This window comes from Eutrigla gurnardus, assembly GCF_963514095.1.
Source record: "Eutrigla gurnardus genome assembly, chromosome: 1".
In the NCBI taxonomy this organism is placed as follows: Eukaryota; Metazoa; Chordata; class Actinopteri; order Perciformes; family Triglidae; genus Eutrigla; species Eutrigla gurnardus.
The window spans coordinates 33,588,054-33,605,094 of record NC_139915.1 but is presented as its reverse complement, the minus strand read 5'-3'; the positions used below and the strand labels follow the sequence as shown (position 1 = coordinate 33,605,094).

At 41.7% G+C, this 17,041-nt stretch overlaps 1 long non-coding RNA gene and 1 pseudogene across 2 annotated transcripts; both read right to left on the bottom strand.

The window, feature by feature from the left end:
- Positions 1–1,883: 1,883 nt before the first annotated feature.
- Positions 1,884–9,710, bottom strand: LOC311014424 (troponin T, fast skeletal muscle isoforms-like; annotated as a pseudogene). The gene is made up of 11 exons (XR_014599386.1): positions 9,495–9,710; positions 7,030–7,044; positions 6,292–6,310; positions 6,144–6,192; positions 5,758–5,874; positions 5,534–5,611; positions 4,553–4,666; positions 4,358–4,467; positions 3,638–3,728; positions 2,835–2,875; positions 1,884–2,138 (listed from the first exon to the last, which is right to left on the bottom strand). The product of XR_014599386.1 is annotated as a troponin T, fast skeletal muscle isoforms-like (transcript).
- A 679-nt stretch (positions 9,711–10,389) lies between these two features.
- On the bottom strand, positions 10,390–14,584 carry LOC311014508. The gene is made up of 4 exons (XR_014597271.1): positions 14,438–14,584; positions 11,325–11,364; positions 11,224–11,237; positions 10,390–10,999 (listed from the first exon to the last, which is right to left on the bottom strand). It is a non-coding gene; the product is annotated as an uncharacterized lncRNA (long non-coding RNA).
- Between the last annotated feature and the right edge of the window lie 2,457 nt (positions 14,585–17,041).

The window sequence follows — 17,041 nt, the reverse complement described above, 5'->3', positions numbered from 1 at the left end:
GGCCGGTCTGACTTTTGGGCCGCGAGGGCCGGTGTTCAATTATTATTTTTATTTATTTTTGTGCCGGTGTTCAGTCATGGCACTGAGTGGAGTGGGTATCACGTGTATGCGTCGCGGGGATTCCCGCAGGTAAATAGACACAAGAACCCAGCCGAACTCTCGGCCCTGATGCCCCCAGACCATGGTGAAAAGCCCGCGGTCCTCACTAAAACACCGGCCCGCCCAGGTCCACAAGAGTCCACACAGGCGGACTCTCCGTCGAACGCGAAACGCCAAGACGCGCCGCACGCAAACCAGCCGGGAAACAGACAGCTGAACACGGCCGAACTATGGGCACTTGTGCCCACAAGGCTGTGTGAAAATACACGGAATTACAAGGCTTTAGAGAACAGTGCGCTATTGTATGCTTAACATGTAAAGTTATAATTACATTATTTTAATATAATAGGTCGTGATCTAAAGTGGGCCGGTCTGAGGTATGAAACTCCAGGGCTGAAAATGAGTCCCACTCCGGCCCTGACCGTGTCACAGCATCAGCTGCACTGAAGAGTTTGTGCGCGCTACCGCGCCGGCTTGGCAGATGGCTGCAGTTACCCTAACGGCCGTCGTGTCACTGTTGAGTCTTATTTCTTGATCCTGCCCTAAGTCCCTTTAAATAGAAAATAACCCACAAAATAAAAAATTGTATTAGAAAAAAGTGACATAAAAGAAATTAGAAATACAATTGAAAAATAAGGTTTTTCACAAAACAAGATATTAAAGAAACAAGTGAATACATTAAAATGATTGCAAAAACAAAATTGGACAGAAGACTAGCAGCATTTTAATTGGCTACAAGCAGGACAAACGTCGGCTAACCGGATGTCAACAAAATGTACGACACATCTTACGTTAACGTCCCTAATGTCCCGGATGTATCTGGTTACTGTCGTCCAAAAGTAAGCTAGCAAGTTAGCCCTCTGCGCCAACCGCGGTAACCACACCAACGCGATAAACTATTCATGTCACCACGTGACGTCACTGTACCTCTGTCTTCTGCCCGCTAATGTTCTTCCTCTTCCGCCCTTCTTTCCCTTCCCTGGACGCCACAGAGCGTTATTCCTTTTGACGTGATCAGCATCTTTTCTGGGGTCACGTCACGTCAGAATCAGAGCCCCCCCCCCAGGGGAAGTAAAGTGGTACGAGCCGGCAAAGGGGGGACCCTAGAAAAGGCCTCTCCATTATTTAATGTTTTGCTGTGCAGTAATGTTGTTCAGGGCGCATGCCATATTTATAAATAATGGTAGTTATAGTATTGGTAAAAATAGTCAAAGTTAAAGTTAATTAAGATTTGTTTTTTCGTTACGCTGTATGGGTGACGTCACCCCGAGCATTCAAGGCCTACAGCCTATCGAGACAACTTTATTTAAACCTTCTTTTCTCTGCCTCTTATCGCTAACTTCGGCTACATTCGGTGGGTTTACAAGAATATTTACAAATGAAAACCATGCTGATAAGACAGGATCACTGAAACAGAACCAAAAACCAAAACAAGGCACTGAAAGACATTAAAATGTGTGCAACGTTAATCCTCCATCACAATGATCAATGAAAATATTGATTCTCGTAGCTTTACAGTATCAGAATTTATATTTCCGTGGCGATTTTCAAATGATTCTGGAAATGTGTGAACAATGATTTATAAATGGGGAATATTGTCATTTGCTATCAGAAACATTGAATATTTCACTCGTCATATAAAAGTAAACATTCTGAACACCAGAAGATAACACAGTTTTTTTTATTAAACCTTTATTTAACCGGGTAAAAGTATTGCTGATATTTAAAATCTCTTTTCAAGAGAATTAGATTGATTGATACAAACTTCAACATCCAGGATGGAGGATCAATAATTCTGCCTTTTTATTGTCTGAATTGTTTTTTTGTTTTTTTTACACGAACACAATGATGTCATTTTTAAAAATGTATTTATTTATTACAACTAAATTCATCCAGAAGACACTGAGACGTCCAGTTGCTCCAGGGGTCTCCGGGGTCTGAGGCGCCGCTGTAGCCGGCGGGAGGCGCCTCCGGTCCGGGCAGACCGTCACTCAGCAGCCGCTCACTTCCTGCGGCGCGAGGCGGCTCCCTTCTTGCTGCTGCAAAGCGCAAAACGCAAAAAACACAGTCAGATGTGCAAAGTGATGATTCATGGTGGCTTCAAGCTGAATGTTAGAGGTGGATTTATGATAAAAAATGTAAATATATCAGAGAGCGCAGGATGAGAAATTAACCACTGAAGCAACATCGCCCCCCAGTGTCCAACCCGTACATTACAACATTATTAAAGTATAATAATAGTTTTTATTATAACAAACCAAAGCAAACTGGACTTTTTGAGAATAATAAGAGAAATTAAATAAATAATTATTATGTAAATGAAAGTACAAGTAATGCACAATTGCGATGTACTTGTACTTTACCGTAATACATCCGTTAACGTTAACTTATACTACTCCACCACATTTATCTAAAAACTTAAGTTACATTGATTTAGTTCAAACCAACATATTATATTATTTTATATAGTACATTATTATAGTGTAAACTACCCAGCAGTATATAAAGTAGTTAAAATCAGTTCCACATTAAGCTACGATATTGAAGATGAACACATTAATATCAATTATGATCCAATAATGTAATAATATACATTATTGTGATTCTACATAATGAGTACTACACATTTTAACACTATTGTACATTTATTTAAGTGAGTTTGAATGCAAGGCCTTTACTTGTACACAGTATTTTTTCACTGCGATGTACTTTTGATTGAGTTTGTGCTGACTTACTGTTTCTGCAGCTCATCGATGCGGTTTCTCAGAGAGATGACCTGAAACACAAACAAGCGGTCACACGGGAGGAATCTGACCTCCGAAAACTAAACAGAACCAATAAAAACAAACAAAAATCTAACAGAAAAACTATTCAGTTGTAGTTTTGTTTGGTTAATAAATATCACTGCAGGAAAAAAAGGAGACAGATGAAACTCCCATCAACTCAATGACATTGAACAGACGTTTGCCGTCCAGGAGATGGCGCTATGCCGCTACTGGGTCACAATTATCGTCTTTTAGCATTAAATGACAAGAACGTGATTTAGATATCGCAGACGATAACATGCAGTTTAACCACTGAGATCAGGTCGGACGTTAACTGTCGGGATGACAGAACGTTTTCTTCTGAAAGTGAAAACACTTGAGTCATTGCGATCATTCCTACTCAGATCTCCAACAACGTATTTTGTACGTTTACGTAGCTTCAGACCTATAAGTTAGTTGCTTTGTTTCCGATTCAGGGAGAAATATTCAGACGCATGTTGCGCGCTTGTTGGACCTTGGTTCGATTAGTCGGACTGCAATCGGAATTACACAAAAAACGAAAAAGTCGTAAACGCCATGCGCTTGCTAACTGATTGGTCAGATTTCTTTTGGGGGACGTTTGAGTTTCTGGAAACATCTCGGTGAAGTCGCCCTGGCTACATTCTTAATAATATCCCCTTCAAAAAATACGTAAACACAATGCTAGCGTCATGACGGCAGCTAGCTAAAGCTGGTGTTGAGGCTGGAGAGCGTCGCAGCATCTCGTCACTCACCTCGTATCTCTGTCTCGTGAGCTTCTCGCAGTGGTCGTACTTCACGGCCTCCAGACTGTGAAGCCACTCCCACAGCTCCTTCGCCTTTTCCCTGAAAAACACGAAACCAGCAAACAAACATTCAACCGACAGCTGAGAATTATTTGTAGATTATTTTTACAAGTTAGCGTCACACTGGTTCTGGTACTGGTTTGTGATTTTTCAAGTGTGAATAATGACGGCAGAAGTAGAAAGCTAACGTTAGGCTAACTACGCTACAGTCACGTGATTTTTTTTTAACACACGTTAAAGCTTCAAAATTCCAGAGAAGGTTATTTTATTTTCAGGCATCTTAATCAGAAACCCACTCTGAGACGAGGTGGTGAACCCATCACTGGGTGGACAAGCTGTTCTCATAGTGACCGTTGCCATAGCAACAAACAGTAATGCATTAGGAGTCGTATGTAATCCACGTAGCCGATCCGCCATCTGTGATGTACAGAAAGCATTATGGGAAGGAGGTTCAGGTTCAGGTTTGGGTTCGGGTTCAGGTTCAGGTGGGTCTGATGACACCAGACTTTCACCCAGGAGACTCTTGTTCATGTCTCATGTGACGTCAATGTAACTTCCATACTTAAGTAGCGCCACTTCCTCGGTTATTTCAACCCGAGCCGGATCTTTCGTAAACCCAGACTCTACCCTAAAACACAGGGACGACGGCGCTGGACCGTGATTGGCTACCTCAGCTTGTCCTCGCTGAAGCCGTCGACGTTCAGGGGTTTGCATCTGTCGGCCATGATCTTCTTCTTCTTTTCTCTCTCCGTCTGCTTCTTGCCTCTCTTCTGTTCGACCTAGAAGAAGGAGTGAGCGGTTAAAATGACGCCACTCTGAGAGGATGATGATAATAAAGATTTGAATAATATATGTAAAACCCACCTTCTGCAGGTGGCTGCTGTAGCCGGACCCCATGCTGCTCAGAGCGTTCTTCTTCTTGGCTTCATCCTCGGCCTTCCTGTGGGCGTCGGCTTCCTCCTTTCTCACCCGCTCAGCCTGAAACATTCATTTAAAGAAAAAAATCACAATTCCACAAAGTAAACAGAGGAACTGAACAGCGTCTGCTCCACTGAATGAACTTATCACTTTGTAAGGTTTGGATGTCCAATAATGGAGTATCATGAAGGATGGTAATGGATGTTTAATCATAGCAGCATTGCACATTCCCCATTCACATGCAGGTCTCAGAACAAGTTCCCCTTAACGACTACTATGGAATTACTCATAGCACCACCTAGTGGTATAATATGGAACCTACATCATAAGTGAACACAACACACTTGTCACTTGTTACACTCTGACATCACTACTACGTGTGGCGAGATGGGCAACACACATAAATTAAGATAAGATGGTATTAAATAAGTCAAGAAGATATAAGATAAGAAGAGATTAGATATTAGAACAATATGAGATAAGACAAAATGAGATTAGATAATATAAAATAACAAAAGATGACAACATATAAAATAAGATGAGAAGATATAAAATAACACAAGAATAAGATGAGAAGAGTTAAGATAACAAGACAGTTTATTCATCCTGAGGGAAAACGCTCTGCAGTTGTTGCAGTAAAAGTGGGAGGAGTGCAAATATAAAGAAATGTGCGAAACACTTGAAACCCCGAACCAGAAGAGGGCAGTGTGACGCTGTTTCACAGCTAAATTAAAAAGAGTTCAGAAGAGATAAGATGATTTATGATTCATTCATTCTGAGGGGAAATGCTGTGCAGCAGCAGCAGCAACACAGAAGAGTGTAAATATAAACTAGTCTCAGAAAACAATAAGGTGCAAATGACGTTAACATACACTCAATGAGTACTCAATCAGACCAATCAGAAGAACGCTGTTAACGAGCACCGACCTCCCGTCTGGCCTGCCGCTCTTTATCTTTCTCAGCTCGGGTCCTCTGCTGCTCGGCTCGTTCAGCGCGGCGTTTCTCCTGCAAGGAAAACCAGAAACACCACGCTGCAGTCGCTTCCTGTCACGTGACCAGCCTATTCTTATCGGTCCAAACATCTGGGATCTTTGAAAACCACCTTATACACATAGAAACACCAACGCAGGTTATCATGTGTAAAAACTCACGATTCTCTCCTTGAGGCCGATGAGCTCCTCCTCCTCCTTCTTCCTGCTCTCGAAGTGGAGGTCGATCAGCGACTGCAGCTCGATCAGGTCTTTGTTCTGACGTTTCTTCTGGATGTCCTGTAATAAGAACACGAAACAAAGAGGACTTGCTTTTCTCCTGCTTTTAATGTGTTTATAACAACTGTGAGTGGGTTTTTTGGGAAAGGGAGGGGCAGGAGGTCAAATAGCATGTTTCAGAGAGAGAGAGAGAGAGAGAGAGAGAGAGAGAGAGGTGGATAAAAGCTGCTGCTGCAGCAAAGCCTGATGGGATTTAAAAAAATTTTTTTTTGCATGGAAACATGTTGTCGTAGGAACAATCGACAACAAAAAAAAAAAAGTAGACTAACATCAAAGTCCACTTTCTCTCCGTCGGGGATCTTCGGGGCGGCAGAAGTTCTGTTGAAGGAAAATAACATTCACGTTAGAACGAGTCGCTTAAAGGGACAGCGTGTCGGATTTGGCGCCATCTAGTGGCGAGAACATGATGGTACTCACTTGAACTTTGGCTTCTCCTCTGTTTTGTTTGTTTTGTTAACGGGGAGAGAAGATAAAAAAAAAGATGGTTAGAAACACGATAATGGCGGGAGACCAAGAGGCTGCTGGTTAATCGGGGGAAAAAAACTCTAGTTTAGCAACAGTGTCCACCAGGGGCGCTCCACTTCCTGTTACTGTTTCAGTGCTGTCAGTACTCGTATGTACTCCATGTGTTAATCCGTGGTGCATTAGTGTGTCAATCAAACCAACATAATCTGACCGTGTGAGACTCCAATCAGGATCAGGATTTCTTTTTTATAGCACACTTTTTTCCACAACAGTGACGGCTCATCTACTGTTAATTGATGTGAATGGTGAGAAATAAATGAATGAAACTGGGATTTTTATATTATTTAGATAACAAGTTTGTGATTAAAAATGGGGTCCTCACACTAGAAACAACAACAAAACAACACAGGAAGTAAAAAAGAAACGCAGGCAAAGCGACAGCGGACTCAGCAGGAAATACAAACTACCATCTTGATCGCCATCGTCCTCTGGCAGGACACATTCATGCAAAGAAGAGAAGAAGAAGAAGCAGTGATGAGCAGTGGGGCCCGTAGCCATGACTCAGCATTTCTGTTCCTCCACGGCGTTAAATTCCGCCAACTCGCTCTCTCTCTCTCAAGCAACGTATTCATGAAGGTGTGATCGAGTGGCCGACAGGGAAACAGAAACAGAGAATGCAGAAGTACATACCTTCCTCCTCGTAGTCTGCATGCAGCGAGCGTCCAAAGCAAGAGCAGAACAGAGTGATTAGTGGACCGGCCGGCCTGCTCCTCTTATCAAGCATTTTAACTTTCACAGTCTTTAAATGTACAGACGGCCGCTGCAGAAGTCCCACATCATCATGCATCAACGCGGCGGCGGGCGGCTCGTACGCTCTGACTGCTAGTTCAGAAGTTTATTTCCTAAATATCTATTTTTCTGACTTTACTGGCTGTATGATTAAAAAATATATTTTATTTTCTATACTGTATGGACCGATCGAGTGAGAATGAAGATTGTAAATGGAAAAAATACAAAAATAACTACAAAAAACGTTGCAAAATTAATTAATTACCTTTAGTTAAAAAATAAAACAAACAAAAAAAACATAGTTGTAGTGACTTTAAATGGCTACGACATTAAAAACCTCCATCAGATAAAAATCCATCATAGTTTGGTTTTAAATTATTAGAAAATTGAAACAAAACAAAAATGCTACCAAACTAATTGGTTACGTTTAGACAAAAAATATATATAACTAAAAATAAATAAAAAATAACCTTCTAATTGACCTTGACCTTCCTTGTTGGATGGATGTCATGATCATTTTAATTGAAATTGGCTACTAGCTGATGTAAGCACCCATCATATGGTTTTCCAGGAAGACATTTTTTTTATAAAAAAATACAAAAAATGCATGTATTATTTTTTTTTTGCAGAATACATTTTTTAAAAAGGTGCAAAATATGACTGGGATGTGATCTAAAAGTAAAAAAAAATGTGTATCATATTTCACATTTTGCCCTTGATTGATTTGGGTTTAATGTAGACATCATTGATCTTCCATACAATATTGATTATTGCAGATATATCGTTCTTTCCTGAGTGCTGCAGCAGTGGAAGCAAAGCGTTAGCAGCAGGCGAGCAGTGAACCGGGGACTTCTGCAGCGACGCGAACACATCGTACAAAAGCATTAAAACCAACATTTATCCTTCACATCCCCCCAACGTAAAAGCTTCTTCTACGCATGTAAAGAAAGATGCTACACATGGACTGAAGGGAGGCCAAGAAGAAGAAGCAGAAGCTTTTACATGACTGAAATTACCCATCATGCTTTCTGCGGATACGGCCTTCATGAAAAACAGGTCAGAAAACAGGATGTTGGGCAGTTGATTCATGTAAAAGCAGATTTTTTTCTTCTCCCCTTTCAACATTTATATACACATGTTCAAAAACACACTTGTGACATCGAGCAGAGACGCTGGAAACAACACATGTTGTTTGCTGTGTCAGAAACAGTCAGAAAACACTCAGATAACACTCATGGTGATGACGTTTCATGGAGCAAAGCCCGGACGTTTGCTGCCACGAAGAACCTCAAAAGTATCTTTTGGGGTTCTTCGTCAGAACCGGACTAAAGGACAGAACGTTTCCATGCTACACGGAAGCTTGTGGTCGTTATATCGAAGCTTGAGCTGACGTTTGGATTTGTTGGTTTTCTGTTGTATTTGAGGACAAACCAGGACTTATGATTGTTAAGAAGTCAGAGTGTATTTGATAGACGAAATATATTAATATAAAGAAAGAAAGAAAGAATAAATTAAGGAAAAATTAAGAAGAAGGAAAGAAAAAACAGAAAAAAAGAAAGAAAAAGGAAATATTTTTGTATATATTGAGAAATAAAAATAAAATATTGTCACATGTATCATATATAACATATGTAAATATATTCATGACACATTAATGAATAAAATGCTGACTCAGCAGCGGCATTAAAGCTAACAGGGTTAGCCGCGGCCATGTGCGAGGCAACATGGCGTCTGGATAACGAGATGACACGTGCGTCTCCGGCATGACGAAGCGGGACGACGGCGTCGGAGCGTCCGATGATCGGAGACTTAACCACGGCAGATAGTGCTGATGCTTTGTTGCTTCAAAGCGTCAACGCCATCAGAAGGTGACTCCGGTGGAAAGGGCTACGGGGAACTAGATTAGTGAACTGCAAAAATATCAAACCTCACAAGACAATGGAGTCTCTCAGATTACATCTTTTTAATTAATACATAAAATGAAGAAAATGTGACTCCTGACTGGAGAATATTTCCACAAACCGGCAGATTTCTATCAACGAAAATTACATTCAGGAGTTTCTTCTCCTATCACTTTAAAACCAGGTAATAAGAAAAAAAGAACCAGTAATAAGATAAAAAAATGTCTCTTTCCTCATTAGTAGGAGGGTGATTAAGTATTTATTGCTGAAAAAGAGACTGTTGGGTAAATTATTAAAATACGCTGATATGTCTTTATTTTTAGAAGTAAAACCAGAATGAACACAAGGGGGGTGTGAAAGACTCTGGCCTTGTGAGGCGGGATATGTTTTGCAGCGTGTTGATGCCGACAGGACGGTCGACGCTACGAGTGTCCTGCAGGAGAACGGTGAACAAAGACCACGTACCTTCCTCCTCCTGCACCTCCTCGGGTTCTGGTTCTGGTTCGGGCTCTACCTCTGGCTCTGCCTCCACCTGGGCCTCCGCCTCAGGGGCTACTTCTACTTCTACTACCTCCTCCTGGGCTACGGGCACGCAGCATGCACCAAACCGCCGGTGGGGGGGGAGGAGGGAGGGAGGAGGAGGCCGTTAATGGAGACCACAGACATGACAGAAAGTGAGAGAGTACTTTAGTTACAGAGGGGACGGATGGGTGAGCGAGGGACAGAGAGCTGCTGGAGAGAGAGAAACACATGATGATGAGAGAAGGTCAGGTGACCTTTCACACAGAAGCCATGTTGAACTGTGGAGGTGGAAAACGTCCCGAAGAAGAAGCAAGTTTCAAAGTTCCTCCTTGGCCGTACAGAGTACGGAAGCTGAGAGATGCCATGGGCAATATTATTTTAAGATACGTTTACCCCTTTAATTTACCCTGAAGGAAATTCTTGTGCCAGAGATTGATCAAAAATTACAACATAAAAAAAGAATACAGAAGCTAAAGGAAATTCTTATGCCACAGATTCAAAAACTCAAAAATTCCAACAGATAAGAATAAGAATACGGAATCTAAGAGGTGCCATTGGTGCTAATTCTTTTTTAAGATAAGACAAGATAGTATAGAAGGTAAGCTGCTATTTTTTGAAAGATAAGATATAACTTTAGCAACCCCGAAGTAAATTATTGTGACATGATGATTAAAAATTACAACATAAGAAACTAATACGGAAGCTAAGTAGTGCCGTGGGTTCAATTGTTTTTTACGATATTACTTTATCAACCCTGAAGGAAATTCCTGTGCCAAAGATAATAATAATGATAATAAAAAAAATTGGAATAAATATAAAGTATTAAAGAGGTACTCCTGGTAGTTTTCCATCTCCACTGTTAGAAATATGGCCGTTGAGTGAATGAGGTCAACGACGGGCGCATTGATGTGACATCAACAGACGACAACGTAAACATGTCACATATGGAGAAAACAAATGCAGAGAGCGTACAGAAGCTCGCTGGCATTTTTTTCTCAACCATGTGAATTTTCGAAAAACATCACTCGGTCAGAAAAACAAAAAAGTCACCCTTAACACGGACGTGTTTGACTGACGGCTGTGTGTTAGTTAGCGTCCTACCTGCCGGAAAAAAACATCTACCACTTTTCTTTATTTTTAAAAAGAAGACATTTAATGAAAATGTTCTTGATAACGTTAAACAAAAGCAAACAAAGCAGAATAATTCGGTTTAACTTGCATCAACTATTAAACCAAAATACGTTCACGTGTTCCACTTTGCATTCAGGTAAAAATGCCGCAAGTCTAAATGTAATTAAATGTGTGCGGATGTTAGTGCGTCCTTCATTAAAAAGGTGTCAACGTCAAACACTTCGCATTAAGGGTGAAAACAGGCAGCTGACATTAGTGAGAGAAATCAAAAAAGATCTCAAACGTGGAACCGATTCAGTCGTCTTTACCTTCCTCCTCTTCAGGATTTGGGGGGAAAAAGGAGGCGAAAGGTGGGACAACAGAAACAAATATAACATGGTGTCATTTAACAATTACATTTAAATATTCTCTAAACTCTAAAAACATTTATGTGACACGCTTTAACACATTAACATCTTATATGATAATGCTTAATAAAGCCACACAGCTCGCCTACTTTGTCTCTACATACAATCAATCAAACTGAGATGGTGCCACTTACCCTCGACCTGATCCCTAAAAGATGAGAGATGAGACAAATCAATCAACGTTTGTTTTTGTTTTTAATAAAGTTAAAAACTGATGAAATGTATTAAAACTTACAATTCCTCAGTGTCGGACATGTTGGCAGCAGACTTCACACCTGAGGGAGAAACCAAAGAGTCTGGTGAACTTCTGTAAGTCGTTCACAGAATTACTTACTAATTTAGTAATGAAAATTAATACATTACAAAATTTACAGTAATTTATTGTAATAAATTACCAAGTATTTAGTAATTAATAAACTTGAAATCTGTTTGATAAAAGGTGAAACAACCACTGTTGCTGCTTTGTACATGTTGTACGTCGGGTAAACAAACACCGTCCTATCAGAGTTCATCACCCAAAGGTGCTCGGTGAATTTCACCACGCTATATCCCCTGTATCTAGCGAGATACACATCGGCTGGTTTACTACAGCGGTATGAACCCAACTTAAACTGTTATTTAATTGCAATAATCATATCAAAAGGATGCTGAAATAACTCCATAATGATGGTGATCAGTGAAAAGTGTGAAGCCATGCTTTGTTAGGTTAGGCCAGGGGATGGTTAGCTTAGCTTAGGCTTAGCATAAAGACTGGAAAACAATTAGCCGGGCTCTGAAGCTCAAACATTAACGTGTTTTTAACTCATTGGATTATTATTCCATACAATAAACACAAACACAAAAAAAGTGTTTTATAGGGAGATGTTTCTTGTTGCCTGGCAACATCAAGACTTGGAGAATAATGACAGAATATTGTGTTAATTAGTTAGCTTTAGTGGTGCTGGTCTCTAAATCACATTCACATACAACGACACTGCATCGTCAGTTTAGAAGGAAGAAACTTCAGATTATGTTTTTTTTTAAAAAACATATCACAAATACATTTAATCAAAATCCACATTGGGAGGGACTTTCACACAGGAGACCAGTGTTTGTGTCTGGTGTGAAAGTGACTCGTTTATAAAAACAGGATCTTTTTCTGAACCTCACCAAGTCGTTTTGTTGCCTAAACCTAAACATTTGATCCTCATGAGGATCCAGTCTAGGTCCACAATCATCATCATCATCATCACTGATGTCACCTGGGCTACTTTTAGCTTAGAGAGTATTTGAAGCTTCTCTCCTGTTGATTTGGTACTTTGACCTCATATTTTAGATGTTTGTTGTCACCTACCAGACGACAACACCTCAAAGGTCAGTTTACCTAAAAACACAACAGAGCTGATGTTTTCATATTAATACATGTAGAGGTTTCCAACCATGCAGAACATTTGGGTTTTATATCTACAGGGTTTTCTCTCCCTTTGGTTCTTAAAATACTGAACAATGACTAAAACATCCAACAGCTACTTCTATCCTGGTTAATCTACCAGCACGTCGACTGCTGCATGTCGTCACCTATACGTCTGCTCACTGCTGTATGAAGCTTCATAGAGAGTTTCCATCCCAGCAAGAAAACAAATGAGCAGATTTCTTTTGAAAATGTTTCTGTATACATTTTCTGTTCCTGTGTTCATGTGTCCATAAACCTGCTTGATCTGAATTGATCTATGAACCTCGTTCCCGGATTTAAATCCACCAAACTCCGGTCCCATATGAGGGAAATGCCACTCTAATCCACCAGAGACTCGCTGGCTATGAAGCATCACTTCCAAGTCCTAAAGGGGGACAAGGAGCCACTCTGTTGGAGACAATGTTCCTGCTCTCACTGTATATTCTTATATATCATATTTGTAATATATAAATAAAGTGTCTTTGGATGACTCTTTCACACGTAGTGGTGAGCACAGCTGCAGAGGACTCGAGGATTAGTTCTGGATCATATTTCCACCCATCAGCCGAGGAACGGCGTCCAAATAGCAGTTTTAATCCCTCGGCCCTCGGTCTGGCGGGAGGTCCTCGGCCGTCCAACAGCCGACACAAAAAACAAAAAAACATCTCTTTGATCGACCTACAGCTGACAGCGGCCTCACCTCTGTGTGTCCAGCATTCGCTCAACGCATACCGACACTTCGGCACCCTGTATATATTTAGTGGGCGGCCGCTTCACTTCTTCTCCGGTGTGAGAAGTTTCTGAGTCCTTCTGAAAACTAAAACTCCTGGGCTGAAACCGAAAGACCGATCGCAGGCGGAAGATCGCATCGCGAGCCAATCTGGAGCCGATTTAGATTGAAATGCAAACATGAGACAGATTGACCGAAGGGACCAGTCCAAATCAAGTCCAGCACTTTTTTTTGCTTTCCGTCAGCAGACCTTTTTCCAAAACACTCTCTTAGAGGCCGATCTGGTTTTCAAGGTGACCCCGAGGGGGTGAGGGAATAAAGGTTAAAGTTTAACACACCGACGAGGTTGTAAGAAGAGAATCTAACACTTTCTGTTATAGACACACAGAGTACTGTAGATCGTCATCAGTCTAAAAAAGAGCCAAATTTAAACCAAACATTTGATCAATGCAACATTTCAACCAGAATATGCAGGAAAGCAACAAAACATATCAATATAACAAAGTGGAGAAACATGTTTCAGCCATTCAAAGAGTTTCTTTGAGGCAGAAGATAATCACAACGTGTAGTTGGGATATTTGGCGCCCATCCGCCACATATCCACAGGAATTATGGGATTCAAACTGGAGCGCTTGGCGGGTCGCGGGTTTAGCGACGGCCTGATGAAGTATTTGGCAGATGAAAAGATATTTAAGATGAACAAACAAAGGAGAACAATGGTGTTGCAGGTATAATGAATCCATCCGTGGCTGTGATTCACAGCTTCACAGCCGAGCACCTCAACGCCGCGGAGGTGCAAACTCTCTGTGATCTCACAGAACGCCTGCCAGTGGAGGGCAGGGAGTTACTCACTTTTACCCCGTCATTTTAAAGATACTATACGCAACTATACACGCTAAATCATTCTACACTCAGGAAACTGGACTCCTGCCCTCCGCCCCCCCAAAACATGAAGTACACGTGTCAGACATGCGGCGGGAACGCGACTATTTCAGACGACCCTCCTGAGGTTACGGCTCGACAGACGACAAGATCCTGTTTGCTGCTGCTGCCGCTGCACACAAAGACAATAAAAAATAATAAAAAACTGAAATCCTGTTGCTGACTGATGGCTTGAAGGAAGAAAGAAATCATGTTTTAGAAGTGAGGAGTGACCTCAGGTGAGTTTGGGTCTCGGTGGTCTTACCTCAGAGAGGAAGAGAAGCTCCTTGGACGATGGAGACGAAGGTCTGTCAGAACCTGCAGCCTCCGCTCAGAGAATAAGTCCTTGTGTTATAGTGATACTTGAGCTCATCAGGACCTTATTGGCTGTGGGATGAGAGCGAGAGGTGTGTGTGGGGGGGAGGGGGGGGGGGGGGGGGGGAGGCCGGGGGGGTCGGGGGGCAGGCTTGACCCTGGAGAAGGAGATGGGTGAAATACTGTGGATGGAAGAGGAGGGCTCAGGTTTAGGAAAGGAGCAGCTGAGAAGCTTCTGTTGCTAAATTTACAGTGATAGAAGGCTGAGAGGGGGAGGGGGGGGGGGGGTTACACATCAGCCTGGCATCCAGACAATGGAGGGAAAGTGTGTGTGTGCACGTGTGTGTGTGTGTGTGTGTGTGTGTGTGTGTGTACCAGACACTTCATCAACCAGTCAGTCAATCAGTCAGTGCAGAGTAACAGTCATTGATACATATACATATATATATATATATATATATACTGTATATATATATATCTATACACATACACCTGCTTCAGGTTTCCAGCTTTCAGATGAACTTCATCACTTCTACTGTCAGTGGCATCGACTGTTGACCAGATATCTCCCCTCAAGATCCTCTGTACCCCCCAGAAAAACACTAAACCTGGTCTATGTCACAACACTGCCAGTTTCAGAATAGAAGACAAGAAGCCTTCTAGCAACTGATGAAGGGAGTCTGGCAGCAGAAAGATGCCAGAGGGCTTTTATTTTGAAAGGGAATCCATTTTTAAGCATTAACTTTCTTCTCCTTCCTGTGACATGTTCTACAGATATAGACATGGAAACCGTAGTAATATCGCCGCTATGATGTCAATATACTGTCAAAAAGGTTATTCTCACTGTACATTTGCCGTGAACCACTCAGAGAAAACCTTAGAGCTGATCCACCGGATCTGGACTAGTCTGATCTGCTATCATGGGGGGTTCCACCCACAATCCGGCGTCTGCTGCGTCGGCCCACTGACGAGCTAATGATCGTTAACAGGAACATCAGTGTTCGGTAGGGAGGTGTGTTGACATGAGGACGGTGTCAGGTTATGAGCTGTTACACCTGAGTGAATATGATTGGTCGTCACTCGGCCAAGTAGTAGTTGTAGCTATTGATGGTGAAGCATGAATGGAGCAGCCGATCACCGCGTTCCTGATGGTGTTGCCGACAAAGCAGGGCTAAAAGGAGAGTGAAGGTTGCTCCAGGAAACACAACCCCAAACGGAGGCTAATGTTGCTAATTGTTTGCTAACAGGCTACATCCTGGAACGGCTGTGTAAGCAGGTGGCGGGGCGGCGGTTGTTTCTCCTACAGCTCCTTTTAGCTAGTGGCCAAAACATCCAAAGCATTTTAAGCTTTGGTACAAATGAGCATTAGAGTTCATAAAAGTATGCTTACCGTTTATTAAGCAGGAACTAAATTAATAACACCAGAGAAAGTTTGAAAGCAAGTTGTAAACTAACAGCAAGCTAACCAAGCAACAGTTTAGAGGAGGGGCCAAGATGACTAACTTTGAAGCTAACTGTCCAGATGAATCCAGATCCAGTAAGATTACGGCTCAGGCTTGTATTCGTCAGATCCACCCGTTGCTCCTCCACAGTCCAAATATGGTCACTTCTTTCACTGGTTGACAAATATCCAAGATGGTGATGTCCAAAATGCCGAACTTGAGGCTTAAAAAAACAAAGCCCACAAACCAACGGGTGATCTTATATACAGTTCAGTCAACAGCTCCCACCTGAGTATGTTTGTATAACGGGGCTGAAACTCACAATTACAAAATTGTGAGATTATGTCTTTTATTATCTTGCTTTGTCAGTCAAAATCCCAAATGGTATTCAGTTTATTGTGAACTTCATGTTTGAGAGGCTGAAAACAGCATTCTCTATTCCTGCATGAAACATCACATTTAACAGTCGGTCGTAACTAATATAGTCATTTTTCTTTCTTATTTTTTTTTTACCGCTGTAGTTCTATTGTTCAAAACAAACGTTTGTCTCCTCATTTGAACTTCTCTACGGCGCTAGTCGCGTCGCCTGAATTCACCTTTGCGTTGACTTTGTTTGCAAATTCACATGGCTCTCAAGTCTCACGCATTTCAACCTGTTCACACGCTCGCACGCCACATCTAGAATTTCTCACGCAGAAAAATTACCGGGATAATTAAAAAAACGTTCTCTTATTTTACGAAAATAGTTCACCGAAATGTGTTTCTGGAAACTTTCTATGCGAGAAATAAGCTACGCAGTTGCTTTCTTTATTTTAGATCGACAACCATCAGTTTAAAAGATTTTCCAGAGCTTGCGGGAGGCGGCGCCCGTCTCTCAAAACTCGCCGCAACGCCAAGGCATTGCACGTCTTCTTACACAGACAATGGATGGGATGTGTGGAAATAACGCTGCCTGTGGACACGTACCTCCAGCCAAAATCTCACTCTGAGCTAAGTTAAAAACTTGAGAGCCCTGAATTCACGTTTGGTGCGAACAACATAAGATTGATCATTTCTTGAAACTGAAGGTGTGATGGCGGTTGTTGATGTGCTGCTGGTCTGCTGAGCTGAAC